The sequence below is a fragment of the Anomalospiza imberbis genome, chromosome 18, assembly GCF_031753505.1.
Source record: "Anomalospiza imberbis isolate Cuckoo-Finch-1a 21T00152 chromosome 18, ASM3175350v1, whole genome shotgun sequence".
Taxonomy (NCBI): domain Eukaryota; kingdom Metazoa; phylum Chordata; class Aves; order Passeriformes; family Viduidae; genus Anomalospiza; species Anomalospiza imberbis.
In genome coordinates this window covers 6,424,983-6,452,936 of record NC_089698.1, presented here as the reverse complement: position 1 = coordinate 6,452,936, position 27,954 = coordinate 6,424,983, and the positions used below count along the sequence as shown (strand labels likewise).

General features: G+C 43.7%; 1 long non-coding RNA gene across 1 annotated transcript; it reads left to right on the top strand.

Annotated features, from left to right (window-relative positions):
• Positions 1–162: 162 nt before the first annotated feature.
• Positions 163–27,900, top strand: LOC137484697 (uncharacterized). Its single transcript, XR_011004980.1, has 5 exons — positions 163–378; positions 16,392–16,677; positions 19,700–19,870; positions 20,405–20,472; positions 27,145–27,900. It is a non-coding gene; the product is annotated as an uncharacterized lncRNA (long non-coding RNA).
• Positions 27,901–27,954: the final 54 nt, after the last annotated feature.

Genomic DNA, 27,954 nt, shown 5'->3' with positions numbered 1-27,954 from the left:
ATGCTGACATGGGGTGATTTTGCTGGTCTGAAGAGTCATAAAGGAGGGGGTGGAAGGTGCAGCCCCTGTGCCCAGCCCAGCTGTAGCAGCTCTGGGGCACTCAGCCCTCCTGCCAGGCTGCTGTGTGGGGAGCAGGGGCTTCTGTCCCAACTCACCTCACAGCTAGGGTGTGAGGAAGGAATTGCCTGCCTCTGTTCTGAGTGGGCAAAGGAGAGGGAATTTTAATAAGAGAAGGAATTCAAGTCTATCTGTAATAGTCAGATATTGAGGATTTATGCTATTATAGGTAATAGCAGTGTGAATGGTAGCTCTTATGATGCTTTTTTTTCCTTCTTCAGAGAAACTGTCTTTTTCATCTGATATCATGGGTGAGAGAAGGTGAGAGTTAATAACAATAGCTTAATTTTACTTGACTGCATATACTCTATTTAGCTGCTGAAATTGTTTCAGGACAGGATGTTATTATCTTTATCCTTGCTTTAAACCACAGAAATGGAGCTCGAGAGACAAAAGCCCAGTGTTCCTTTCCCATAATGTCTTTAGTAGGCTGTATTCCTCACCTATGCAGCAGTGAGCCCAAACGCTTCCTGTGATCCTGTGTGGTAAAAATCTGTTGGGAGAATTCCTCATTTGCATCCTGTCTGCGTTTGCTGTCTGTTATCTTAAATATCTCTCTAATTTTTTTTTTCCTTCTCCTCCAGAGATTCTCTCGTACCTTCTTCACCTCAGTAGAGCTTTCCCCTCCCCTGTCACAGCTGTGTTTCTGCCTGGCCGCTCTCCCTTGGCTGGCAGCCGCTGGGTGCGGGCAGTGCCGCCTGCAGCCCTGGCAAGGGGACGCTCGGTGCCCGGGCTCTGGGTGGCACGGGCGGCTTTGGGGAGGCTCCGAGCTCCTCTTGCCTCGCCTGGGAAAAGCCTGCAGAGCGCCGTGCCTGCTGTCAGGCCCTGCTAATGCTGTGTCTTGCTTGGCTAGGGATGCCTAAATCCTGTTGGGCTCAGTCATCTATTTGATGATGCTTTTGCTTGCCTTTAGAATGCTGCAAGTGTGCAGTCCTTGCTGTATCCTGGTGCAGGGTGTTTAGGGGTGAATAAAAGTCACAATCTTTTCAGTTTTATTGGGTGCAAGTGTTAAAAAGTTTCCTCAGGTAGACATTGCTTTTGTTTCCAAGTGTCTCATAGGCTATGCTCAATTTACTCTTATATTTGTTTAAGCAATGCATTTCATTTTAATCCCTCAGTACACATTATTAATCAGCTAATGCTTCAAAGAAAAAAAAAAAGTTAAAAATTCCCAAATGTGCAAGAAAGAACCCTCACCCACCCACCTTGGGAAACCTGAAGATTAAGACTGTAAGTATGGTTTTGTGTCCTAAGCCTGGAAAGTGAGGGGAAAGCTAGTGACAACTGATTCAGAGAAGGTACATTTGGCAGTCTGCAACTTGCAGAACTCTCCTAATAAAGGCTGGCAGGGTGTGCAAATGGAGCTTAACACATGGTCATGATAAACAGGTGCTGAAACATTTCTGCAGCATTTCTTCCACTAATATTTTGTCTCTTTAAAGCAATCGTCAGGAAGTTGTGTCATCTTAATTACAGAATCTTGGAGTAAGCTATTTACTAGTAGCTGTGTAACTTGTTAATCAAGGCTTCCCTGCAGTGGGATTTTGGCTCTCTGTGTACCAGCAGCAGGCTAAGCACTGGGGGAGGCTGGCAAAATCACAATGATACATAATTTACGCTGGGTCAAGTTACTGTTCATGGCGAGTAGATGAGCTGGACAAGTGTTAAACAGGGCTTCACCTTCACTGCTGTCCATGCCTATGAGGGGAAATTTATTCCCAGAATGGATGAGGCTTAACTAATTACTGCACAGTTGTATGTCCTGATGTCTTTGGGTCACCAGACCAACTTTGCACGAGCCAAATCAGAAGTGGATTCAAAGATAGAAGAATGTAATAGTCAAAAGGATTGGCTTGACTGCCTGGAATCATTTTGTAAAGAGGAAGGTAGAATTGGAAGTTAGATGAAAGGAAAACAGGAAAGATGGGAATGGCTCTGTTAGAGCGAGTGTGTAATAAGAACTAAATTATTCTTAACACAGAAAATTTTTACATGCACCTTATATTATTGCTAATCTTTTGTTGTCCTTCATCTGATTCACTGATTTAATTTCAGTTCTGCAAATGAAGCAAGGAGCCTCAATTTATTGAGGGGGCTGTGAGGGCTTTTGGAAGGGAATGTATTGAATTTCAGAAAGCATTTTACAAGAAGGTAGCCTGCCACAGTCTTGTACTGTAGGACTTCCTTTGGAAGCATATATTTCTCCCCCATAAGTCTTTTGAACAGTTTAATACCACACATGTTTCAAGAGAATGAAATCAATAACAATCTGTACCTTTCTAACCTGAAATGCAAGCTCTGCACGGCAGGAGATCAAGCTATGCAATTAACTGTTGTCCTTTCAAAGGAATTCTGACAGATATTTATAGTTTACTGTATTCCATTTTCCTGCCATTGGAATATAACAGTACAACTGAATGCAGCTGACTGGAACTATGAAATAATTATAGCAATAACTATTTCCTTCTCTACTGGGGAAATCTTGTAAAGTGCTGCATGTGGGAACTGCTGATGTTCTTGCCCCTCAAAATCTGGTCCTTACCTTCAGTTTATCATGCATCCCTGGCTATGTCACCCAAGAGAGAGTTTTTGTTCCATTACCTTCAGCTTTTTCTAAAGTCATGTTCCGAATCTCACGTTCATCTTGATGTGGAATGAATCAACACTGTAGAAATAAATGCACTTTAAAAAGCTTTCTGTATTTGTGTACGGACAGTGTGTGAAGTAGAAAGACCTCTCTGTAGTAAAATAAGCCGTATCTTTGTGTGGGAGTTTGGAGCAGTCTATTAAGAGGAAACTATGTAATATTACCAGAAGTGAATAGATTGGCATTTGACTGCTAAGCACTTTGCAAATTTTGATATAAAGGCGCTTATTTTATACCCTGAGCTGTCACTGTAACTTATGTGCTCGTGCTGGTGACTTAGTAGCATAATGACAGGCCATTGTCACTGAGCTAATTAGTTTTAAGCAATCTTTTCTAACAGTATGCTCGAGGATGACGTTCATTTGCTGCAAACTTATGAGACGGTGCATCTGGAAAATAATGATGCTGAATCTTTGTGGTACCTCTCTTGCTGGCTCAGTATGAGTGTCTTATTAGGGGACAGTTGTTGTGTTGGACAGTTTAGATGCCTCTTGCCACTAGTTATACCCTCAGCTACTTAGCTTACAGCTAAGGGCTGTAAACTTCCAGCTTTAGGGCTGTAAGCCTGCAGAGGAACACTGTAGCTTCCAGCATATGGTGGGATTTAATTGTTGCTTTGCCACATGGCCATCTTCTGTCACTCTGGTTGAATGTCTGCAGATGCTTCCCAGGACTTTGCAAACCAGGATCAGATACATCTGGTGCTTTGGGGAGCAGTGGGGTAGAGGATTGTAGTGTCATTTAAAAAACCCCAGAAGTTCAGAGTAGGATAAGTAAAAGTGGAAAAGTCTCTTCAAAGAAAGTATTGGAATTATTTTCCTAACAATGTTCACCAAGGGATAGTAAGGAAATGTCCTGATGCCCTCCGCCTCTACCCACGAGGACTGGGCAAGAAGTTAACCCCTCCTTCCAACATGAAAAGAATGAGAATGGGGAAGAGAAACTGTTCTCACTTTATTTTCACAGGTGGCACCGACAGCTTGTGGCTGTTGAGTAATACTGTATTGTGCAGCTGCCTTAGAAACTGGTGGTACTGACTCATTCCCAGGTAATAATTTTGTTTTGGAGTCCCCCCAGCTTGTATTAAGACTGGGTGAATAAGCAGTGGTACTGTAACAGAAGGAAAAATTCAACAGTCGGCCTCCCCCAGGTTTGCATTTCCTAGAACTGTTGTCATAAATGTGAAGTCCACTAGAAGGAAATGGAGAACGCCCTCTAAATTAACCAGGTCTGGGAGCTCCCCATGTTTTTCCATAAGGGGCTGTGGAATGCAGCTGGCTGACCCTCTGGTGTAGTAAAGCCTGAGTCTGCACCCCAACATGTGTGACTCAGCTTCTGGAAGTTTGCTGCTGTGCATAGAGGGCAGATTTGGGGTTTCTGCACAGGGAGCTGGTGTGTGCGTGCAGATCAATACCAGAGCTGAGAACTCTCCTCCTGAGAGGCCTGCAACAAACAGTACATTATTTATGTGCTCCTCTCCACTTTCCTGTGCATTATGTAAATACTAATCAAGGTGAAATTGGACTCAGCCCCATCTAATTTTGACTTTGGTTTATTTTCACAATATCCTAGCAGAAATTGTTCTAACAGTCTTTTAGGGGGGTCTTGTGGTTTTCTAAGACTTGGCATGGGCTTAAGGCAGAGTCTCTGTGTAGGCTCATAGCTGACTGTTGGAATCCCAAGAGCTGGTGCTCTGTTGTTCCCAAGCCTTGCCCTTTCCTTTGCTACAACAGGAATGTGAAAAAGACCATGTCCTGTCCAGCCACTGCCCTCTGACCACAGCTGATGCTACTCATTCTGATAAGCAGCAGCGGGTTTTATCCCATTTATCCAACATTTTGTTAGCTTTGCATCCTCTCCCCACATCCTTGAGTTTTTCTCTTTGTGTTTATGACTCTCTCAGTGGGGTTTTTTTTTTTTTTTCAGTTCAGCTGGGAGCAGGGGATTTCTCTGGGAATGTTTCACAGATTTCAATTTGTTTTGTGGTTTCAGCAGTCTGGTGTCGGTTGTTCATATTTACTTACTTACAGCACTGCTATATTTTTTCACCTGTCTGTAGATCTGGGAAGAAAAGGTGCTTTGCTGGCAGTGTTACCAACCAAAGTCTCTTGTTCTTATGTGGTGAGAGCTGGGGCACTGCAAGGCTGCCACGATGTGCATGGGTGTGCCTGCTGAGCAGGGCAGCTATTAGTTCTGTGCATGATGATGGTTTCTGTGATGTGCATGACTTTCTCTGTTGGGAAATGAACTGTGAACACCTACTCATTTTTCATAGGCCAAATTACAGTGCTGTTTCTGCTCTCTGAATTGCCTACACCTCAAAAAGAACGTCCCTAGGATCCTTTAGTGCAATAGTAATGAAATAGCTGGGGCTGAGCAGCTCCTCTGTTAGCAGGAGCCACCTCTATAAATTTAGCTATTTGCTTTCTGCCTGGCAGATGCACTTGATGTTCTTCTTCACCCTTTTATTTTTTTACACTCGAGGTAGTCTTTGTGTGCTTGTTGCTCAAGCTTTAACTGTGATTAAACCAAAGACATTTTGGAGTCAGTGGAATTTTGCTTAGACTTCTGTGTCACTCTGAAAAGCTCAAAGGCAGCAGCTTAGAGAAAACAAATTAAAGTAGACATTACTTTTTTTTCTTGAGGGAAGGGGAAAAACATTACCAGTAGTATTGCTGCTAAAATAAATAATACAAATTCAGACCTTGGAAACAAAGAAGCACAACTCTCAAAGAATTCATTTCCAAGTTGGAATTCATATGCTTCCACACTTGCATCTTTGGATGATCATTAAATTCTGTTTGTGCATTCTAGTCTAAAAGTTCCCCAGTGGTACTTAACAGCTCAAATATTTGTGCATGAGGGTTTTTTTATTTCCTTCTCCTCTAGTTTTGGGTTTATTTGTGATTTGGTCTAGCAAAAAAAAAAAAAAAAAAAAAAAAAAAAAAAAAAAAAAAAAAGATGTTTAGTAGAGCTTTTGACTCTCAAGGTAGCAGGACATGGCCAGTAATAAACCTGTAGTGGAGCAGAGCCCAGGAAAATGGAGGGAACAGGGCCCTTGATGAAAGGGGAGCTGTGGGATCTGTCTCATCAAGCAGCTATCAGAGCTGCCTTCCACCTCCAGGCTGGCCATGGAGAATTCATGCCAGTGCATTGCCTTCTCCCAGGGAATCAGGTGTGTGTCTGCATACAAAAATGGCTTCAGTCTCTCTCTGATTTTCCTAATGTTACATCATAGCCTGTGTGTATACACAGCTGTATTTTGTTGTCTTCAGACAATAAAAATTCATTTTTCCTCAGTGTTGTGAGGTTTGGACACTGTGGTCAAAACTGTGAAAGGTTTTCCTTAAAATCAAGCTTTCCAATGCAGCAGGACAGAAAGAATACTGCCAGACAGTCAATTTGAGCTTCAGAGCTGTGCAGGTACTTAGAAGTGCAATCCATCAGGTCCTCTGATCTACAAGTCTGGCTGAAATCTTGCAGCCGTCAGCATGACATTGCTCCCAGTCACATCAAGTGTGACGAATTGCTAATAGATGTTTTGAAAGGAGAACTTAAATTAGCTTCCCAAAATTCACCTCAAGAATACAGGGTCTGTCTGCAGCTTGGATGTTAAGGTATGATTTTAGCCTATCTTAAAAAGTCACTAAAACCAGTGTTTTTTGGTTTTCGCCCCCCAGAGCTGCCATTTTAACTCGTGTTGTTAAACAATCCTGTGTTCTGCTACAGCAGACAAACTGTGTTGGCAGGTGACTAAGATCAGAAGGAAAACTAGATATGTTTCTTTCTTCTTGGTGGATGTGGCTTTCCGTTCAGAGCAAAGGCAGGCGTGTAAAGCATGTAATGTGGATGCTGTAGGATGTGTGTAGGTCTCACGTCAGCTCCGATTAACTTCGCTTGTACACAGAGTTCAAAGTAAACTGCCACATGATCAGCAGAATGAACTCAACCATTCAGTCATCCTGAGCAGGGAAAAAGAGCATGTTCTGATTCTGGACTCCTCCTGAGAGGGCAGAGGATGTTCATAATGTGCTTCCTCAAAGCAGAAAAAATTCGAGTCGGCATCTGCTGAGGGCAGAGTTCTTCACTGAGACAAAGTTGCTCAGCTTTATGCTGAGAAGCTGCCCCTGAAAAACAAATGAGGATGAAAAGTGTGATCATCCAAAAAGTAGAATGACCGTGGAAAAGCAAATTTCCAGAGAAGGTGGGTGTAGGGTTTAACTGTGCTGTGCTAATGTGTTGCTCATGGCCCAGACTTGGGTTCCAAGCAAGTGTGCCCAGAAGTCCGAGTGTCCATTATATGTCAGTCATTTCCTTGCCTCAGTTGTCTTTTCCCCCTCATTTGGATTGCCAGTTCAGCAGGGAGCAGCTGCAGGGGACAGTAGGACAGAGTGCTGCAACTAATTTTTAAGTTCCTGTTTTATGCTTTGTGAGAGCAGCTGGAGAGAAGGGATAAATTACTATAAATTGCCAGTCTATGCAAAAAGGTGTTTGCATAAATTATTGGAGAGCCCACTTGAACTTGTTGAGCAGTGCTCCCACCAGCATTAAGAGGTCACTTAACCCTCTGTGCGGCCCTGCTGCGGAGCCCAGTCATGCATTGCAGAATTCAATGAGTTCCACCATTTTTCTTCTGAGCATTGCCCAGAACTGATGTAAAGTGACATCTGACAGCACAGGCAAAGCAGTGACAATGCTCTGAGACACTAATAATAGCTGTAGAGCTAGAGCAGTTTCCCTCTATCCTTATTTTTTATTAGATTCTCCCCCCTTTGGTGAGGAAATGTTGTCATCCCTGGCACAGTTTATCCTTGGAAACCACCTTTGCTGAGCCATTTAATCACAAGGCTGGCTGCACAGTGGAGTCAATGTGCTAGGAATGCTCCCACCATAATCTCTTTAAAGAACAGCTGATACCTCATTGAGAACTTTGAAAAAAACCCACATTCCTCTTGGGTGATCCTTGCCAGAAGCTAGGAGCAGTGAGGGGTGCTGGTGGGGAGAGGCTGAATCATCTCTGGAACAGCGTGGCAGCAAACACCCCTAGAAAAGCAGGCTGCAAATCCTGTGCAGTCTCCTTCTCTTCCCCCCACCATTTCCTTTGTTACTAAGGAGATTTACATTGAAACAAGCTCCGCAGGAATCCTCAGGTTCCTTGCAAGGAGACCTTAATATTTCTACTAATTTATAATTAGTAAAAGAGAGAGGATATTAGAAAGGCTTCCTGCGAGGGATTCTTGGGGCCAAGTTACAGTAAAAAGGGAAAAATTATGAGTAGCCCTCAAAACCTCAATTGTGTGGTTGTGGTCAATTTGATGGGAACCCAAAGGCAATCCCAGGGGCAGAGCAGTAATGCAAGTTGCTTCACTAGGACAGAAGTAGATCAATCTTTGTTATTGTTTTTGTATTTTTGTTTCATGATCTCCTGCTGTAGTTGTTTGTTTCTTGCACTCTTGCCTGTTTCTGAAGGTTATTTGTCTTCTTATCTATTTATCTGTTATTTATCTTCTGTTTAACTGTTGGAATCAATGGTCTTAAAGGCCTTTTCCAGCCTAAACATTTCTGTGATTTTATGATATCACCCTGCTGTACCAAAGTCAGCTGCAAAGAGCAAATGAGGTTCCAGGATGCCTGGATTTATTTGGAGAGTCAGGTGGTTTTAACCATGGATAGGGAAGACAAGGGGCACTGATATTTTTTTTTTTTTTTAAGTGCTGGAATTACAGAAAGGAATGGATGCCTAAGGAGGACTTTAAGGAAGAGTTTAGGCACCTAAATCCTAAAGGATAATCTTGACTGCTCCCACCTACTTCTGTAAGCAGCTGAGTATCACCACCAAGAGGGTTCCTTAGGTACTTAGAGCTCTCCTCTGCAAGCCCAGAATTATCCAAGTCTTGTTGATGCTGAACTGCTCAAATCTGATCTCTCTCCTAAGCCTGTCAAGATTAACAAGCTGGGCTTTCTCCTGCCAGGCCGTGCTGGTGGCACAGGCAGAGCACGCCTGCAGCTCTGCACCACCAGCACAGACAGCTGCTATTGACATTCCAGAGCAGGGGAAGAGTCAGGGACATCCTGCTGCTGTAAAATAGCACTGAATATTAAATGGCAAACAAGGAGTTGTTGTACAAGCAGTGGGGGTTTGTCCAGTCCTGTGTGCTCCTCTGCTGCAGCAATCTTGGCAGACTTTTCATTTCTGCTCTACAATAACCTCATCTCTCCCATGTTCCTGATGTCCCTGTTGTCATTTTCTTCTACCTCTGATAACTTCATGCATCTCTACCATTTCCCTGTTGTCTTCCCATAGCCCCTACATCTAGCTGTGTCATAGCTTCTGCTTTCTCCTGTGTCCTCTGGCTACTTGTGGGAGGGATAAAACCCAATGGCTTGAGGGTGGGTTGTTGGGAGCAGTATCTGTGCCGGGCAATGTGATATCCTGTGTGTGTCAGTTAGAGAAGTTCTGCATGAAAGGGAGTGCTGAACAGTTTTCCAGTGCCATCTGTCTGAGTCCACGTGGCCATGGGAGGTCTGGAGTTTCTTTAAAACTAAAGCAGTCTGCAGTAATTTTGATGCAAGGCATAAATTGGCAGAATTTGGTCAATACGGTGGGCAACATGGAAAATGCTTTGAGAATGGATTTGTTGGAGATTATTCAGTGTGAAGGTGAATGGAAAGAAAGCACAGAGAAGGGAGGAACTAGTAGGCTCCTGTAAAAGAGCAGCTGAAATCTTAGAATGATAGTTTCCTCCCACCTCAGCCCCCATCTCATCTGCTGGTGTCTTAGTGTGTATTCAGCAAGCTAACAGCATCAGGTCCTCTTTCACCTTGGCAGCACCACTGGTGATACTATTATCCACCTCTATGGTTACTGATTCTTTTTGCCAAGTGTTCCACACCAGTATTTTTTTCCCCATGTTGATTATGCAGAATCTTCTGACCTTTAGAAATATGGCACTTCTGACTGCTGCAGTGGAAACCAGCCTTTCCATTTACATCTCTCCTCAATTCCCTCAGCATTGCTATAAAACACACTACTTTTTATTCCCCCCTTCCAATATATTATATTCTTGTAGATTTAACCCTCAGGAAATCAGCATCTGGTACCAATTATTGTTGTTAAGCTGAGGTGGCTGAATCTCCTGCCTTACAGCAGTGAAGGTCTAGAATTCCTTTAGCATGGCGAGTCCATCAGCAAAGGCAGAAACTTTCTGTGAGACGAGGACATTGGCACACTTCCCAGCACCTGTTGGTAGCACAAAGGGGTATGTTACAGGCTGGGCTGTACAATCCCAGGGTAAAGAAACACCATGAGGCCATTAAACACCCACTTTAAATTGCACCTTTGATCAAATTCCTCACCAAAGGCAGGGTCGCTGTGCAGTCCTGCGTTCGTGCTTTGCAGATTACATCCCCAGATGTACAGCTCTCTGGAGACCAGAGGGGAAGGAATGCCATGCACACAATAGAGCTGGGAAAACCTTCTGTCTTAATAGTGTCCCATCAAATCTTATCTGATAACCTCTCCTTTTGAAAGTATGTGGAAAGCCAAAAATAAGAACAAAGCAAACCATAGGCACAGACTTGCCCTGACCTGTCTTCTAGGCTGTATCTCTGTGGAGCTCTCCTTGCTTGCTCTACTTGTCTTGCTGTGACCTCTCTCTCTCATCTTGCTATCAAACTCACTTGCTGGTGTGAGAAGCTCCCCCTCCCTTTCCTCCTTTCCTCCTTTCCAGCCTCTCCTGTTTGTAACAGCCTCCTCATGCTTGTCTGCCTTATCCACTTTGTCTTATATTTTCAGCAGAGATTAGAAATGTCTTTTCTTCTGACTCTCAAAGTTCTGAATTCCTCTATCTTCCTGCCACTGCTTATCTTGCTGCTGTATTTTTAAACTCTAATACACTCCAGGATATGGTTGTCATCAGGGACACTTGAACAAAGTAAAAGTAGTGTAGCAACCTTCCAAAATTCTCAGCAAAAGTGCTTTGTCAAAAGAAGAAAGTTCAAGGCATAAAAATCTATATCTGTATTTTTTAGTTGTTGAATAGTGACAACATATGATAGCAGAATGATTTTGGAGCGTGTTAACTGCATTGAACCTCTGCCTGAGATATCCACAGCTGCTTTTGTGGTAAAATCTGTTCAGCTCTGACCCATCATGTATTGTATCACTTCTAGTTTGAGGCCTCTGTGGTACTGGGAGGCTTGCAGCAGCTGTGTGGAGTGGAACGCTAAGGATTGCTGTTAGCCCAGCCTTTCTGACTGCACAGAGGAGATGTCCAGGCAGAGGAGGAACCATGGCTTGTAGCTGGTATCAGACCAGGGAAATGAGCTCTGACTTCCCCATCCCAGCTAACAGCAAAGGCTGTGGGCCATCCTTCCTCTCCTCTGGGGTTCCCTCCACAGATGAGGTTCTTTTCTGGGTGCTCACCATCAATGAATCCCTTGAATGCTTTGAGTTTAATGAAAAAGCCCTGAAACACCACAGTTTTCAGAGTCTAAAGAAAAGTACTGGATCTTATTGTCCTTCGATTGAGGAGGTTACAAGCAGTTTGTCTTACAGGCTACTACCCTAAAACCTTGGGCTGACACCCACGTGGCTCTGGAAGCTCTTACCAAATACAGACCCGGGTGCTCTCCTTCTAAAACCTTCTGGTTGGTCCATAAGAGACCGTTGTGTGTTTTACCTCAAATGAGGGCCTGTCAGGCATTGTGGGAGTAGTAAATAACAATTTCCTTTATTACTGCTGCCCACTTGGGATCATGAGTTGCCATATTCTGAACAAGGTTATTTTCCTTCTCTTTGGTTTGCTGCATTATACCTGCCCTGAAGACAAGTCTAAGATACAATCTGGCCTTTGAAACCATGCCCTTGCAGTCTCTGAAGTTCATTTTCACATTGCAGTGCCCACAGCTGTTTTCAGGAGCCCTGTCATTTTTCTAGGACTGGAACATTAGCAGTATGCAGCAAAGTGTCTCCACACTAAGTTGTTTACAAGACCATTTTACTGTCTCTGCTCTTTCAGTCTTGTGCTCGTTGTGGGTTCATCTCTCTCCTCATTTCAGGAGGCATTATTACCTTCTTTATGGAAGCCAAATACTTAAAAATGTGGAACTTGGCTGTTGGTGAATGGCAATGAGGTTGTGCCTCTGTGGGCACCCAAAGAGCACCTCCCTTCCTCAGGGGGAAGGATCCCCAGTGCCTGCTCCAAAACTGGCAGCTCCTAATCAAGCAAGGGCCAAGCTTCTACCTGATGTTAACCCTGCAGCTCCAGTGTGACAGTTCAACAAATCTCTTCTAATGCTGTGTCTATTTACTAGGAAATTAATTACTTTTTTTTCTTTCCTTACTGGTTTTATTTTAGGGATGGTAAGTTGTTGCTTTGCCATAGGGGGGAAAAAATCAAAAGAAGAGGCACATGATTTCTGCTTCTTCTGAAATCACAGTTTTGTTATGCTGAATAGCTGCAAACTATTTGCATTACAATGTACTGTAAATAAGAGATGCCACCAACTGAAGTGTAAACTGAGCAAAATGTGGGGAGCTCTCAGCACAACGGAATTTAAATGGTTTAAGGTGAGATTGGACAAAACTCCAAGGTGAGAACACAAAGCGCAGGGTTTTGGGTCTCAGAAAAACCCTGTGGTCAGCAAAAGTCCTTACCCTAAGATGAACTTAATTTTCAATATAAGTAATGTGATGTGTGTGCTATAGGTGCCAAAACCGTCAGGCAAAGAGGATGGGAGGGAATATGAAACCCTGTAGAACAGGATTAGGCAGGATTAAAGTCTAAAATGATCATGCTGCACCGTGTAGCAGATATTGCCACAGCCAGCTCAGTAAAACTCAGTGGGACACTTGACATTGCACATTTTCAAGCAGCAAGTCTTAAATCTATATTCATGTGGAATCTTCTGCACTCAGTCTGGTGGGAACAGGAACACGACACAGCTTCAGGTGCTGGCTCGGGGGAATAAAGCACAGGCTGCTGCCTTGCAGGGACAGATCTCTGCTAGGAAAATGGAAAGCAACTGAACGATGTGTGTAATTATGTTTGTTTGCAGGGCTATGTAATTTCTACAAACCCACTGAGAATCCCTTAAACCTGAGATTAAAACCAGCTATGGATATATTTTTAACAACAGTTGTCTATATATAATTATATGTTCATACGTAGCAGTTGGTGCAATGGTGTAATACCTGCCAGTTCAACAGTCCAAAGCACATAAACATTTACCTTTATAAATTAAACCACACACTTAAATGCTTTGCTGGACAGGGAAGTGCTTATGCATTTTGCTGAAATATCGGGCTGAGTCAGGTTGGAATGAATTTGAGTTCTTCCCATCTCACTGTTGGTATGAAACTGCTCACCTTAGAGCTGACCAAAAAGGTGTTCCAGAGATGTATTCTTGCATCAGCATTGTGTGTCATCAGCTCTGTGTCCGTGGTGCCCGTGCTGCTGGAGCTTTGGCAGTGTGGGAGGATCAGGAGGCAGGATCTGTGAGGCAGAGCTGGCTGCAGTCTGGAGCTCTTAACCCGCTGTTCTTCAGGCTTTGCATCAAACAGGTCTTTGAACTGTTGCAGACTCCAGCCGTGCCAGACCCTAACCATGAGGTAACCGTTTGCTAGGCCCAATATGAGTCATAGATGGGGAGGATATCTCTGGTTTCCAATTAAAAAGAAAGAAATGGCGAAGCTCATAATCGTGAGCAAAAGGTCTCCGTGCGGTAATGGGAACCAGCTGGTGTGGCAGGCCATTGCAGGCTCAAATCTTTGTTCAAAACGTGGCCCCACCATTATCACGGTTGGAAACAATCCTTGGTGCTGACACAGTAATGACAGCTTCATGTTTTAGACACATCTAATGGCACTAAGTCCTGATCTTAGCCGGCATTTATCAAGATAAGTAAGCCAGTCAGGCAAGAGCATGGTGGGCTGACTGTACTCCTTTTGATAACGACGTGCGTGTTTCCTCTCTTGGAAGAATAATGAACAGAATATGATTGTCAAAATATTTCTCTCTGGAGAGATTCCAAAATAACTGACACTTACATGAGCTCAGTACCATCAGCACTGTGAGCTTCCTCACAAACCTGGGAGAAGTGGAGCTGTGACCAAGAGATGTGAGGATTTATGCTCAAAGCCTGGGAGAATTGTTTTTCTCACAACTCCCTGCAGCTCTCACTTGCAATTGGACCTCTTTTGGGAACAGCTTCACTTCTGTGGACGCTGAATGAGATGGTCCTTTAAAAGGACAATCCTGGTGATTTCAATGAGGTTGGTTCTCATGTAGCATTGTCTTACACTTGCTTTATCTGGAATTTTCGCTAGAATTATCCAATCCAGCAGAGAATCAGGTTCTGCAAGTTCATAATTCTGGGATTTTCCTTTCTAATCTGACTGGGAAATAGCTCAGCTGATGACTTGTCTGCAGAATAGAGTGCACACACAGGCTCATGCAGAGCTTAATGTGCTTGTCTGGTGCAGACAAGCCTCCTCTTCAGCTCCTTGCCTTTGAGAATTCTGGGAAGTACATCTCGCCAGCAAAGAGGCTGCTTCTAGGAGCAGTGGTTGCTTTAGGGAGAATCCATTAAAAAGGCATGGCTGGGAATTTGAAAGGCATTACTGAGAGTGCTGCTGAGCTTCTGTCTAACCCAAAGAGGAGCGTGGTGGGGGTGTTTGGAGTCAGCTGGTGCTGCGTTGAGCTGGACAGGGGCGACGGCCCGTGCACTTGGGATGCTGCTGGGACGGAACCGTGCGCGGTAACGGTGGAGAAATGCTGCAGCACAGGTCAGGGCTGGAATGTGGGCACAAAGGGCTCTCCCTGCACAACAGGTCAGGTCATGCTGCTGATTAAACGTGTCCTGCCAAGGTGTCATAACACCCTCCAGCCTGGGCAGCAGGGAATTAGGAGAGCAGGGTTTGCAAGACTGGACTAAGGCGATGTTATTTGCTTTTAATGCTTTCAGATGTAGATTTGTCCCTGTTAAGCTCTGATGAACTTACTTTTTGCTGTCAACAAAGGGCTGATACTCATGCTGATGGAGTGACTCTTGTATTTTTGCTGACCTCTGTTCCATGCTATTCACTGCAGTTTTCATTAATTTTCTGTATGGGCAGCCAAGAAAGTGTCATGTAGCTGGGGTTATGGGGTGTATGTTTGTGTGTGCCTGTCAGCTTTTCAGTTGCCAAAACCCCCCTTTTCCTGAGTGTTTCAGGGTTGTCTGGGGGATGCTAAAGAAGACCAGGACAGCAGTAAAATAATATTTAAAGAGCTATGTGTTTCTGGAGGTGACTGTGGTTTTCTAGGTAAATAGTTGCTGGATTATGCAAGACACTGTGTATGTCCATCAAAATCCTCATGCCATGGGGAATGTCTCCCACACAGTTTTGTAGAGAGCTTCTTTTTAAGGGCTGGTGGTAAACCTGTGATGCTACATTAGGTTTTTTTATAGCTTGCAAAGGTCCCTGATTGATTTTTCACACGTTTATTTCCTCAGCAATAAGGTTTTACATACTGAGATGTGGGAAGGAAATAAAAAAAATATTCACAGGATGTTGAATGTGTTTCAAAACCTGAGCCTAAGCATCTGTCCTTCAAAGGCTCTCAGCCTGGGGGTGGGTAAACTAACCAGATGAGAGGTGGAAAGTTTGCATCTTCTCAAGTAAGGGATCACTTAATTTCCTCAAAGATGAGGTAATCTGAGTGAATCCCTGATAAACCTGGCTCAGCACGGTGCTGGTGTCACACCGGCAGCAGAGCTTGACCGTGCCTTGCTGTTCCATCAGCTCAAACACCAGTTGCTGCAGCACTCTCTGAATTGTCATTTCATGTTATTTCTGTGCACTGGCAGGGCAGAGATAAGGGGCTAATTGGGTGTGTGGGAGAAAGGATCTGGTGGTGTGCGTTCAGACCCGGAGCTCCTGCTGCGCAGCCTCAGCCAGCTCCAGCTGTGCTGCTCTGCACTGTCCACTCAGGTTGGAAACCCTCCCAGCAGAATGGAAGAGAACACCTGATGGGATACAAGTGACAGCTGTGACCCAGAACCCATCCCAGGAATTGTCCTTACAAGTTGCATTCAGAGAGCTGCAAAGCCTTGATGAAGTTTAATGGGCTGTGGGCGGTTTTGTCATTTGCATAGCAGACATCGTTATTTGGGATATTTCCTTCCATATCTCACAGCAGCCTGTTGGAACACTGGAGTCCAGCCTGGCTCTCTCAGAGCTTCTGAGTAAACAAACAAGCATGCATCCTACTTAAAAAAAACCAGACTGGCAATTAAAAAAGACATCTTGCCTTGTGCAAACAGGAAGGGCTGTAAAACACACTTTGCAGGGAGTCGGTGGAAATGCACTCAGTCTGGTTTATAATCACAGCACAATGAAAAACCCAGAACATAAATAGCAAGAAATCAATTTTCCTTAGAAAAAGTAAAATAAAGAACATTAAATGATCATTTGACTAGATAACTGCAGTTTGCTTGGTGGTATAACTGTCATCTTGCCTGTGCACAATAATGGAATTAATGCAGAGGGGGTATGGTTTAGATGTCTCCTTCCTTACAGTGACAATAACTCCCTTGTTTTCTCTAGTGAGTAGATGTTTATATTCTAATTTTGTCTCTGCAGGCTACACAGAGCCTTAAACTTGCAAAAGGGATTTGTGAGCAGCCTGCTTGTCAAGAACAAATACTAGTCAAAAGAAATGTGTGACTTATTGACCTTGGGTTCACTGAACCTTCATCTTGATGCTTCCGTACCTCTAAGGAATCAGCTTCTCTGAAAATTAAAGTTCCCAAATTAGAATAGAAGCTTCAACAAAGGACCTGTGTGGCTTTACAAATACACTTCGATTAGAGGACTTTGGAAGAGCTTTGTTAGAAAAGTGGAATTATGAAAAGCAAATGTTTGAGAGGTAAGAAACCAATTGAGGTCAAAGTTGATGAAAGCCAGACTTTTGAAAATATAGAATTTCTTATTTGCATTTTGGCTAAAAATCTTTACTCATTGTCCTTACCTGTTACTTTATTCATTTGGAGATACAGGGACAGTGTCTGGCTGCCCTATTCATCTTGTCAAGATGGTGATGTGCTGTGGGGAGAGGTCATGACTTTCAGGAAGACTCTTTTGGTGTGTGCCCAATATTTGTTTTGTGTTAAATGATTCAAATTAGTTTGTTGCATCTTCCAAGTTTTTATAAGCTTACAGAAATATTTCAAATTCCAACTCTTAATGTCTGTGTTTAGTAACTACAAAGCCATGACGTCTTTTTTTTTTTTATTTCTGCTCCTGAAGAAACATCTCTCAAGAAATCAGCCCAAAGATTTCCATGCAATGTTAGTCTTAACCTGGTGCTCAAACTTTTTGAAGGTTCAGAACCTCTTTCCAAGGCACCAGGATGAGTCTTTATGCTATGATGAAATTTATAACAGATTAGTATTTCCTATACAAAACTATGCAGAGGAAGTGCATTCTTCCACTGCAGAACAATGTATTTGTGCACATGTGTGACCACGATGTGGAAGTGTTAAATACTTCTGTTATGTGTGTACATATCCACAAAACCTGATGGAATGCTATTTAAAAGCATATATATAATAAAGTTGCATATGCTTTTCATATGCTCAGGAAACATCCCATGTGTGGACAGTAGTTAATTTTTGAAAATCAATTTGCTACATTGGTTCCAAGGTTTTAACACCTATATATTTTACCTGTTTAATTACAGAGATATTTGTATGATGAGAAAACTCAGAAAACTGAGAAAACTCGTTTTGCTTACCCCATAATCTACAGTTTGCTTTGATGATAGTATGTCATAATTCCTCCTGTGTGCCAGTCAAAACAAAGACTTTGCCCTGTACACAAGCAGTTCTTGTTTGGATGGTTTTGGTATTTTGAAATGTGGAGTAAAATCCAAGACAGATTATTTCCCTTCCCACAGCTGAATAAGGATAAGGCTGAAAGTGTGAAGAACCTTCAGGCTTCAAGGAACAGAGGATTCAATCCCCTTAACACAGTGCCACTGTGGCGCTGGGCTGCATCACAGATAGCTTGAAAGCAAAAGTAGGAGGAAAAAAGCCCGCAAATACTTTCAAACTGCCAACTTTTTTTGCTGAAAGAGGGTTCTTCAAATGCTGTTACCAATGAAAATGGATGGGAAAATATTTCTTTAATATTTTGAAGCTTCTAGAATCGGATTGCATTTTAGAATAATCATATTATCAACAATATTTTCATATTTGCTTTTGAACTACCTTACCCCTTGGACTTGAATTAATAGGGTACTGGGTTTGTCCCACTATCAGGAGTTTGTTGTAATGGTACTGTTGAATTACGTGACTTGAACTGCAGTTGTTGTACTTATGTGCACTCACTGGTATCTTTCTGGCTAGAAGAAAGCTTCAGTTTTACTATTGAAACTTTTGAAACTTAGATGGCTGGACAAAACAAAGCATGCCATGAAATCATATACCACAAAACCTGATAGTGAATACTGTCAAATGCCATTTCCATGACTTGCTCATGACTCTGGTTCACTGCTGGAGCTGATTACTGCCTGTCTTTATGTTCCTGCTGGAGGATCAGTTGTCTGAGCCTGAGATTATGCTCATGTTTAAAGACAAGCTCAAGGTTTCTGATTTGGGATATCAATTAGAAGGCAAGGAGAAGGGAAACATGTTTAGCTGCAAAGTTGGAGGGCAGCCACTTGCTGTGTGTGTGTTCCCAAAGCAGTCCGGGAGCAGAGGGGGCTGGGGAAGGGCTGCCAGATCAGGAGCTTTATCCCATGGTCTGTCTCTTCTGCCTTACTGCAGCTTTCCTCAGCCAGAAGTTGAAGGTTCTCTGTCATACCTTGGCAGCCAGTGGTTTCATTTGTCCTTTTTTTTCTGGAAAGCAGGAGTGGCTTTTATTCTCTGATTTGGTTGAAAAGTCTTTGCAGTTCTCAGGATTAGCTATCCGTTTAAAGAGTCTGGTTTTGACATTACTGAACCCCAACCATCCAATCCCTTGCTTTGCTCTTGAGTTCAGAAATTGCTGAGAATTAATTTTTAGGCTGAGATAGAGTTTTACAGCCTTCTAGTAATCTGAATTGAGATAATCCACTGACTCAAGTAGAAGATAAGAAGAAGAGTAGTGAATGGCCTCAGACAGGATGCACAGTGAGGCTTCCAGCAATGTTCCTGGAGTGCCTTGGGAGAGTTGGTGGTGGGCACACAGAGAAACCAGCTGCACTTTGGGCTGCCTGTGCTACCCAGGAACTGCACTGGCTGTGAAGCTTGTAACCAACCAGACAGAGGTGAAAAAAGGTCAGGAAGAATCTGGCTGTTCCCAGTGTCTGTCAGTAAGCAATCATGCAGATAAAAATCACACCACACCCTCAGCTCAACAAAAAATTTCTTTATCTATATATCCATATAACATTACAATACAAGCCTCAGGGCATCTCTTGTCCTTATCTAAACAAAAGTCTTCTCTGGAAACCTTAGTCATGCAAGTTATGGCATGAAATCACCCTTTCAGCAGAAAAATGGAAATTTTGTATCTGGAGTCAAAGGAGGACTGGCTTGGTGTACAAAGCTATTATGTTTCTCAGATCCAATCAACCCTAGTAATTCAGGAGCAGCTTACAGATCAGTCTGTTAGGGTTTTTATTCAGTGCAGGTGTGTATCCCACTGAACTGTACCTGGGTTTTTCTTGGGGTCCTGCTGACATGAGAGCTCTGTGTAGTGTTACCTGCCTTCCTGTGGAAAGCATAACAAAAATTACAGACAAAAGAAATTAAATGTGAATGACCTGGCAAACAGATGCAAACCCACAACACTGGATAATTGTGTTGTGAACTAATGTGAGGAGGGGAAAAAAAGGGTTTTTCTAGGGAAAAGCAGGAGTTTGCTTGTTGAATATGATTATCAGTTGCCACTTTTTTGTTTTCCAGATTTGGTGCAGAGTAACAGATGTACCTTCCCTCTGGTGTGCTGGGTGACTCTTCTGCTTCATGATCCCAGTTGTCTGTGGGCAAACACACAAATGAAAAAGAGGAGGAGGGAGCTGTGTGCCCTGCTTGGGCAGGCTCTGCACGGCTCTGGGTAGGCTGTGGAGGATGCAGGTAGGCAAGCAGATACAGAAATCTCCTGGGAGGCAAATCTGTGTGTGAGAATCCTTTCCCAGACAGAGCAACCTCTGTGGGTTCCTCAGTGTGTTCAGCATTAACTCGCACAGTTCACATTGAAAAGGATGTTAAAACAGTTCTTTAAAATAATTACACAAAATCGTCCTTTTCTCTGTCTTCGTGCTTTAAAAATAATTGATTTGCCCTGATTAGTGCAGGTAAGACTCAGAACTGAGCTGAGCTTTCCTTTAGATAATCCTGCTCCCGGGTGGCTGCAATGTTCACCCCAGTCTGCTCCAGAGGCAGCTTAAAGGCTTGGTTTTCCCTTCCTGACACCATTAAAATGAAGCCTGGAGCCTGTCCCCGTGTGGGTGGTGGGATGCTGGGCAGGGGGAAGGGGGCTATGCCTGGCAGAGGAGGAGGAAACCCTCCTGGCTGGCTGGGAAAGAGAAGGAAAGAGCATGACCTGTGGGGCTGCTGTCCTTGTCCGTAACGGCTCTGTTCCTTTTTCCCTTCCTGGTACTTCTGCAGTGTGCATTAGTCCGTGGAAAAAATCCTGTAGCATCAGCTCCCTCCCTGCTCCAGACAGATGATAACTGGTAAGCTTTGATTTCTTTCCTTAATTACAGTGTCTCAGTGCAAAACTTCAAGAAGATCTTTAAAATACTGCTGATTATTAAGATCTGCACTCCCTGCTTGCAACGTTATTTCTTGACATTGCTTCTGACTTGCCTTTTTTACTTCTTGGAGAGGTGGAAAGCAGGCTTTTGTAGTTTTCCTCTTTAGACTTTAAATAATACTGTGTTTGCTTTCCCTCTCACCGGAGACCTGGTCTCCCACCCCCTCCTGCAGTCCCCAAATGCAATGGGGGTTTTGAAAGTGCTGTTTGTTCTTCTCACTTCGCTGTTTATGATGCTGGGCAGTGATGCATTCAGATTATCACAGCACGAGTAAAATAATACCCAGTTCTTCACTTACATCCTATTACTGCACCTCAGAGAGCTCTCTCACTTAGATTACTCAGGGGAAAATCAATGACATACGGTCTTTTGATTTCAAATACAAATTGTTGTGTAGAGATTTAAAAGATACCCTAATTTATTTTGAAATGGCCTGTAATGTGCTGGTGCTTTTTTGATTGTTTTATTAGACTGTGATTTTTCCATCTAGCTTCTAGTCCCAAAGCCTACCAAATGATCATGATTTACTTAGGACATCTGTTAAATGCTGGGCTGTCTGGGGAACAAAGCAAGGGAGCTGCAGTCCTGACGGGAATATTGAAGGAAAGTAGTGAAACAGACTCTGATCTCCCAACCATGGGGCAATTTGAGCCAAGCCTTACTGCAGTTCCTCCAGCTTGCATGGCTTTTGCACAGAAATGTGTACATCTCTAGAAATGCTGTGATTAACTGCTGGTAATAAACGGATCTATCTCAAGACCATCTCAAGACATTTAGATCTATTGCTTTGATATGTTTTTTTTCCCCAACAAGAGCAATTCTGGAGCATAAATAGGAGCACTGACAGGATGCTGGGACCTGTTTGATTCCCCTACCCACAAAAGCTGAGACATTTCTGTTTTCAGCTGTCATTATTAGTGTTTTCTCAGTTCTCCTCCCCTCCACCCCAGTTGAGACCAGTGCTAAAAAGATTTTTTTATTCAGTTGAAGCAAGCCCTGCTGCATTTGAGCTTCCTCCTGCAGGACAGATTTACTCTCTGTGGTTACCCTGTGGTTGCCACATGTTAGTTACATTAAAGGCACTGCTCCCATATCTAATGAAACAGAAATCCATGAGATATATAAAAACATTCTACTATTTTCAAGAACATTTCCTGTTCTTTCCTCTCTCCTCTCAACAATTTCATTAATATGGGCTCAGTCTGTTGGAAGGGAGCTTTTTGTTAAAATATATCCACCCTGTTTGGCTCTAAGCAGTTGCAATCACCAGGAGCATGGAGGTGATATTCCTGTTTTAAGAGGAGGGATGGTTATTTATTTATTAAATATGAGCCAGTATCTAGGGTTCTTAATGGTTAGATGGCATTAAAAAAGCACACTGTGAGTCAATACAAGTTTTACCTGTGCAAAGGTGATTGAAATCTGTACAGAAAGGGACCTTTTGCATTTGGTGCCATAGCCAGAGGTAGTGAGATCTGCTCTGCTTGTCTGTTTGTACCTGAAGAACAAACTATAATCTGAAGAGGGTGCTAGGAAAAATACTCAAGACAATTTCTAAGTGTGTTGAAGCATCAATCCTCACAAAGTGTTGAAGGAAATGTAAAACTTCAGCCACAAAACAAGCAGCATTCTCTTGGAGACTTTAAATGGTCTGTGCTTCTGCATTTATAAGTTTATTGTTGTCATAATAGGAAGTTTAAGAGCACACAGGGCAGGAAAAAATAGTTGGTGTGGTTTTGGTTTTTTTTTCCTGCTTATAATTTTTCAAGTGGGTGGATCAACCCCTGTGTAGGAGGGTTCAAATGACTGTGAGTTGGGAACTGGAGCTGGGAGTTCTGTTTCCCTCCAAGTGCTTGAGCTCTCCATAGAGTCAGTCATTTTGTATCTGGACTTCAATATAAAGTTAAGTCAGAGATGATAGCAACAGAACTTCATCATGAGTCATATCCTTAACCCTGCTCCAGAGGGCTCTTCATTTGCTGCATTAATCTGTCTGTAGCTCCCTTGTCTTGCTCTTAGATGTGTTGGTTATTGCTTGTTTAGCTTCTCTCTAAATTAGGTTTTTATTTCTGTGCATTCAGTTCTTGTGGTGGTGGCATTTTCAGCCATTGCAAGGATTTTTGTTCCCTCTGTGGGGTAGCCCTGTCTTGTGCCATGCTCAAGCAGGTTACTTCCAGTCCTGAAGGGAAAACTGTCTGGGAGGTTTCCCATGAAAAAGCTGATCTAATTCCTTTGAGTTGGTAAAAGATTTCTGAGCTTTGAAATGTGCCAGACTCTTCCTTACAAGTAATTCATGTCAATTCTGTAGCAAGGCAACAATAATTTAAAGAGAGGATGATATCTGCAGGTCTGTGACCTGAGAGAAGCTCTTCTAGTAGTGGCTAGAAGTTTCTATAATGAAATCCCAAACCCTGTGAGAGATCCCAGGCTTTGCTGCCAACCTGAAACCCGAGTTAGGGTTTGGTAGGTCCATGAAACTTTCAAGAGAACTGTGGCCAGTTTTTGATTTCAGCTGAGTTTCACAGTGGTGCCATAGGTTCATTTAAATGCTGAATATGTGGAAATGAGCTCCTCTCCTTCCATGTGAATGTTAATTTAGTACACTTTGTTTAGCTGCGATGGCAACACAGTTTTTGGAAACGTTCTGTGTGCATTAGTCATCAATATCTGAGCGATGTTTCTATTGTGCTCATCTGCCAATGGTCCTAAAAAGCATCAGCAATTCATCTATTCCAGCTGGGACAAGAAAGCCTGACAAACTGCAGTGCTGCATTGAAAAGCAGCTAAAAATGGAATCATAGGGCATGTTTATTGTATTTTCATGACTGCAGCAGTCAGGGACTGATTTTCTAGCATACTGCAGCATTTGGGATCACCGCTGTGGGCTGTCCTGTTTCATCCCACAGGATAAATCAGCTGCAAGTCTCTGCAGCCTGGTGGAGCACCCTGCACATCAGCACCCTCTGACTGGTACTGAGGGGGCAGAGAGCTGTGTTTGAGTGCAGCTGCCTGGCATGGTGCTCCTTTTGCTTTGCAGCCTGGTGCTAGGGTGGCAATTCCCCATCAAGTTGAAGAGTTAGGGCTGACACAGGTTCAGACTAAGAGGATTACACTGGGAGGTTCATCTGAGGTCCTGAGCTAGAACCTCATGAACCCAGGTTTGACTTCTGCTCTGGGAGCCTTGCCTGACCCTGTGCTCAAAGTGTTGCCAGAGGTTTAGCTTCCATCCACAGGGTGAAGATGTTGTTTCTCCATCTGCCTGTTCTTTGTTTCTGTAATTAAATTGATGAGTGAGGACGGGCCTTAATCAATGAAACAAGAGAGGGGTCTCACAAAGCTAACTTTAGCTGGCTAGTTTCTTTTAGTGTCTGTATCTAATAGGCTTTTCCACAGGCTGAATCAGGGCTGCTAAATGGCAAATCCTGCTCTGAATGCCTTGATTAAAGCTGCTCTTTATGAATCCCCCCTTTTCCTTCACACTTACACCAAATGCCACGTCTGCCTGGGTTTGGAGTGCTATTACATTTTTGCCATCTGTTTTCAAGGCAGTCACCTTAGAGAGTGTACCCCACTGCAGCCTGTGCCCTGCCTGGTGCTCCTGTACTGCTGCCTGTGCTGCTGATGCTCGGGAGCACCTGCTCTCAGATGAGTTGATTTATCTGCAATTTATCAAGAGGAAAACAAGGCATAAGAAAGTTCTGCAGAGCAATGGTGCCCTGCCTCTCCTCCTGGCTGGAAGTGCCCTGCCTGGCTGCTCCATCACATGCTTGTGAGGAGGGGGACTGGGACTGGAAGGTTTTTAAGGTCAGCACCATCTATTCAGAGCAAGAAGAGAAGGTGTGACCTTTTTTAAATGGTAAGCTTTGTCAGTGCTCCCATTGGGATTTTCCCCCAGGTGACTGCTTAAATGTCACTTGTGGTAAGCCAGGGTATTGGAAGCACTCTGAACTTCCCTTTCTCCTTGGAGAGGCAGCACAGGGAGATTCTAATTAACCACAAAACAGAGACCCTCCTGTGCTTTCCTAAAGCCAAAAACATCAGAGAGGTGAATAGCAATGTATTTTTCATATCATCTCTGTTTTGTAAAAGCCATACCTCTTGAAGATGTCAGTTTCTTTAGCAATGAAAAAACCCTCCTGTATAGCTGCAATTAACACTGCAGCAATAACTCAGTGGCATACATTCCTCGTGTTTATTGATTAGTGAACAAGCCCCCTGGGGTTTACACTGCTTCCAACATATTTGGTTCCAGCTGAATACCTGCAGTGTGCATTGATCTAAGCGTGTGATTTCCCCTAAATATCAGCCATCCTATTGCACCAGCTCCACATGTGCTGGTGTAGCTGCACTAAACAAGTGGCTGAGAATGAAAAATTGTGTGAAAAATGAAAGGGCACCTGTTCCAGGCTCTGTTGACATCCATGAGCTCTTGCTGTCACATTGAGGTTACACCTGCATAACTCACTTGGCTTCAGTAGTGTGATTTCTGATTTTTATTTGCATGTATGAGAAGAAACTGAAGTCCCTCAGGGGCTATGTCAGCTCAGGGCTTCAAAGAACTGGGTCCCAGCTGCAGAGAAGGACCAGATATCAAATGGATGCTCATTTCTTTACAGCTCTTGTTTTCTTTGTATGAGCTACAGATCATTGCGCAGGCATTTCCAGTATAGGTGTGGCTGCAGTAATTACTGCTTATTCTTTTGAAACCTGTGCTTACAAAACACAGCAGGCTGTGAAAGCAGATGAACATGCTGTCCAGAAGGGCCCAGTGTGGCCAGCTGAAGTTCAAAGATTAGGAACAGAGGAATGAGCTGCTTGGCAAGACAAGGGCTTCAGCAAAACCCGTGCCTGGTGGGCCCCTGGCAGGGCAGGTGAGCTCTGGCTGAGCAAGGGCTGTGCTCTGCTGAAAGGATAGGGCAGGTGGCAGAGGGAGGCACAGGGGACAGATGGATATGAAGGAGAGGAAGACTGCAGAAAGAGAGAGGTGCTAGTGCTGTAGGAGTAACAGGCTGGGTGTGTTTCAGCTCATCAGCCTCTCATCTGTTTTAAAGTTGATAATAAAGTATGAAATAGCATGTGGCAAGCAGGATGGAGGTACAGACAAGCTTTCAAATCAGCATTTAGGGGCAGGGTAATTCTGCATTTCTATTCATAGCTGTGTAGCAGAAAAAGCAGAGGCTGCATGTGCAAGAGTGAGAAGAGCCTGATAAGCAAACGAGGGAGCATTAATATATCAGGAATCGGGAATTTCTTCCTTCAGCTGCATGCAGTGTTGGCTCCTACCAAGTATGAAGATTCCACATACACATCTGGCACGGCCTGTCCCAGCGTTTGCTAGGAAGGGTGATGCTGTGAGGGTCTGGACGTGAAGTGGGCTGGTCCTGTTCACTGCAGAGCTGCTCCATCAGGGTACCTGTGCTTGAGCTGCCCTTCATCTCTCAGGTTCACTCCCAAACCTGCCTCTCTATAATCTAGGAAGATGTCCTTCTCCCTTTGCTCTTGAGGACATGAGCTCACCATGGCTTTCTGCAAAGACCTGAAGAAACGTCCTTTTTCCAAAATGAAGGGTTTTTTTTGTTTGTTTTTTTTTTTTTTTTTTTTTTTGTTTGTTTTTTTTTTTTTTTTTTAATGCAGCCATTCTTTATCTTGTGCTACATTTTAATGAATGCTGCAGCAGCCATAGTGGAGAAAGCTGTGGCAGGACTGCAGATGAGTGACTGAGGATGTTATTCTTGTTGAAAGGCAGGGCTGAGGCTTTGGTGGCAGGAGGCTTGGCTGCAGAAAGCGAGGAGGGTTTCACCCTGAGCTCACTTAGCCCTGCTCACCCAGAGCAATCACAGCTGCTGCTCTGGACTGTGCAATAAGAAGCAGTCTCCAAGGTTCATTAGGCCCTCGCCTATTAAGGGCTTTAAAAACTCGGGTCAGGACCTTGAAACAGATCTGCAGGCTGGGACTGAGCAGAGTATGTGCAGTATCTGTGCAGCAAGGGGAGCGTTTTGGTCCAGCTCCAAGTGGATCAGTGCCTGTGGAACAAACCCACCTGGAATTAATTGAAAGTGCTGGTGGCCACTTTTGGCAGAGAGGCAGGACCAGGCCTGGAGCTGGGAACAGGCTGCCCTCATCCCCCGGGCATGCTGGTGGAGGCTCTTGTGGGAGGTTTGTGCTGACACTTCCCACACTATATGTGCTTTGTGAACTTTCATTTCCAGAGCTGTCAAGGAAAAGTCATTCCCTGTAATAACAGACATGTTTTATTTTCTTGTAGTATGGTTGTGTGCGTTTGTTTTAGATGTAAGGAAGAATTTTTTGGTCATGATGAATAAAATACTGGAATACATGGCCCAGATTGGTGGTGGATACCCCATCCATGGAAACATTCAAGGTCAGGTTGGATGGGGCTCTGAGGAACCTGATCTCATTGAGGTCAATGCAAAGGGATTGGACTACATGATCTCTAAAGGTCTAATCCAACTCAAGCTATGCTACAATTTATTTTCACTCTAACCATGCTGTCCCAACAAGAAGGCACTGCTTAGAATGACAACAGCTTCTTAAATATAAACATGCTCTTAGGTACCTCTCTCTCCACAGGCCACGTGCATGGCAGAGTAATTGTGTGGGGTACAGGACTCTACTTGTTAAACCCACGGAGATGAAGCTCACCAGAAAACTGTCTCAGGTTTGGCCAGGATTTTTAGGTGAATTCCAAATGTCATTAGGAGGATTTATGGGCTTGTGTCTGATGAACAATGTCCTTTGTTTCCTTTCTATTCTTTGGCTTATGAATATGAAAGAATATCTAGCTGATGAGGCCACTGATATTTTAGTACACGGAACAAAGTTAGGATGTTCTGAGTATTCATAAATAATCAAGGAGAATTATCCAGATGTCCTGTGCCTGTGTCATTTGGGAAGTACAACTAAGTACAGATAATAAAACCAATGCATTCCAGCACTGATTTTTGTTGGCCTCAGAATCCTGGAGGAGATGAGGGACCTCCTGCTCCAGGAGAGTGGCAGCTGGAAACTGTGTGGGACCGTAGCTGCAAGTCTGAGGAGTGTAAGGTGGAGAAAGGATGTTCTGGTCAATGTCTAAGGGGAATTGACCATAACCTGCATTGGAAAAGTAGATTTAAGAATGAACACTGACCTGTGCTGAGATCAAAGTCCTGTTGCATTGTGTGTCTTGGTGAGAGGGAGTGATGTGGCAAAACAGGGTTTATCATACCAGTGGCAGAAGAAGGAAGTCTCTTGGCTCCAGCTTTGTCAACAGACTGTTCATGGGCATGGACAGGCTACTCTGCCCCAGATTTTCAGTCCTTTCATCTACTCTCTCCTCCCAGTATCTCCTCTGGCTTCTTGCCAGGCTGTGCTGTCCTGCAGGAGAACTTTGCTTAACTG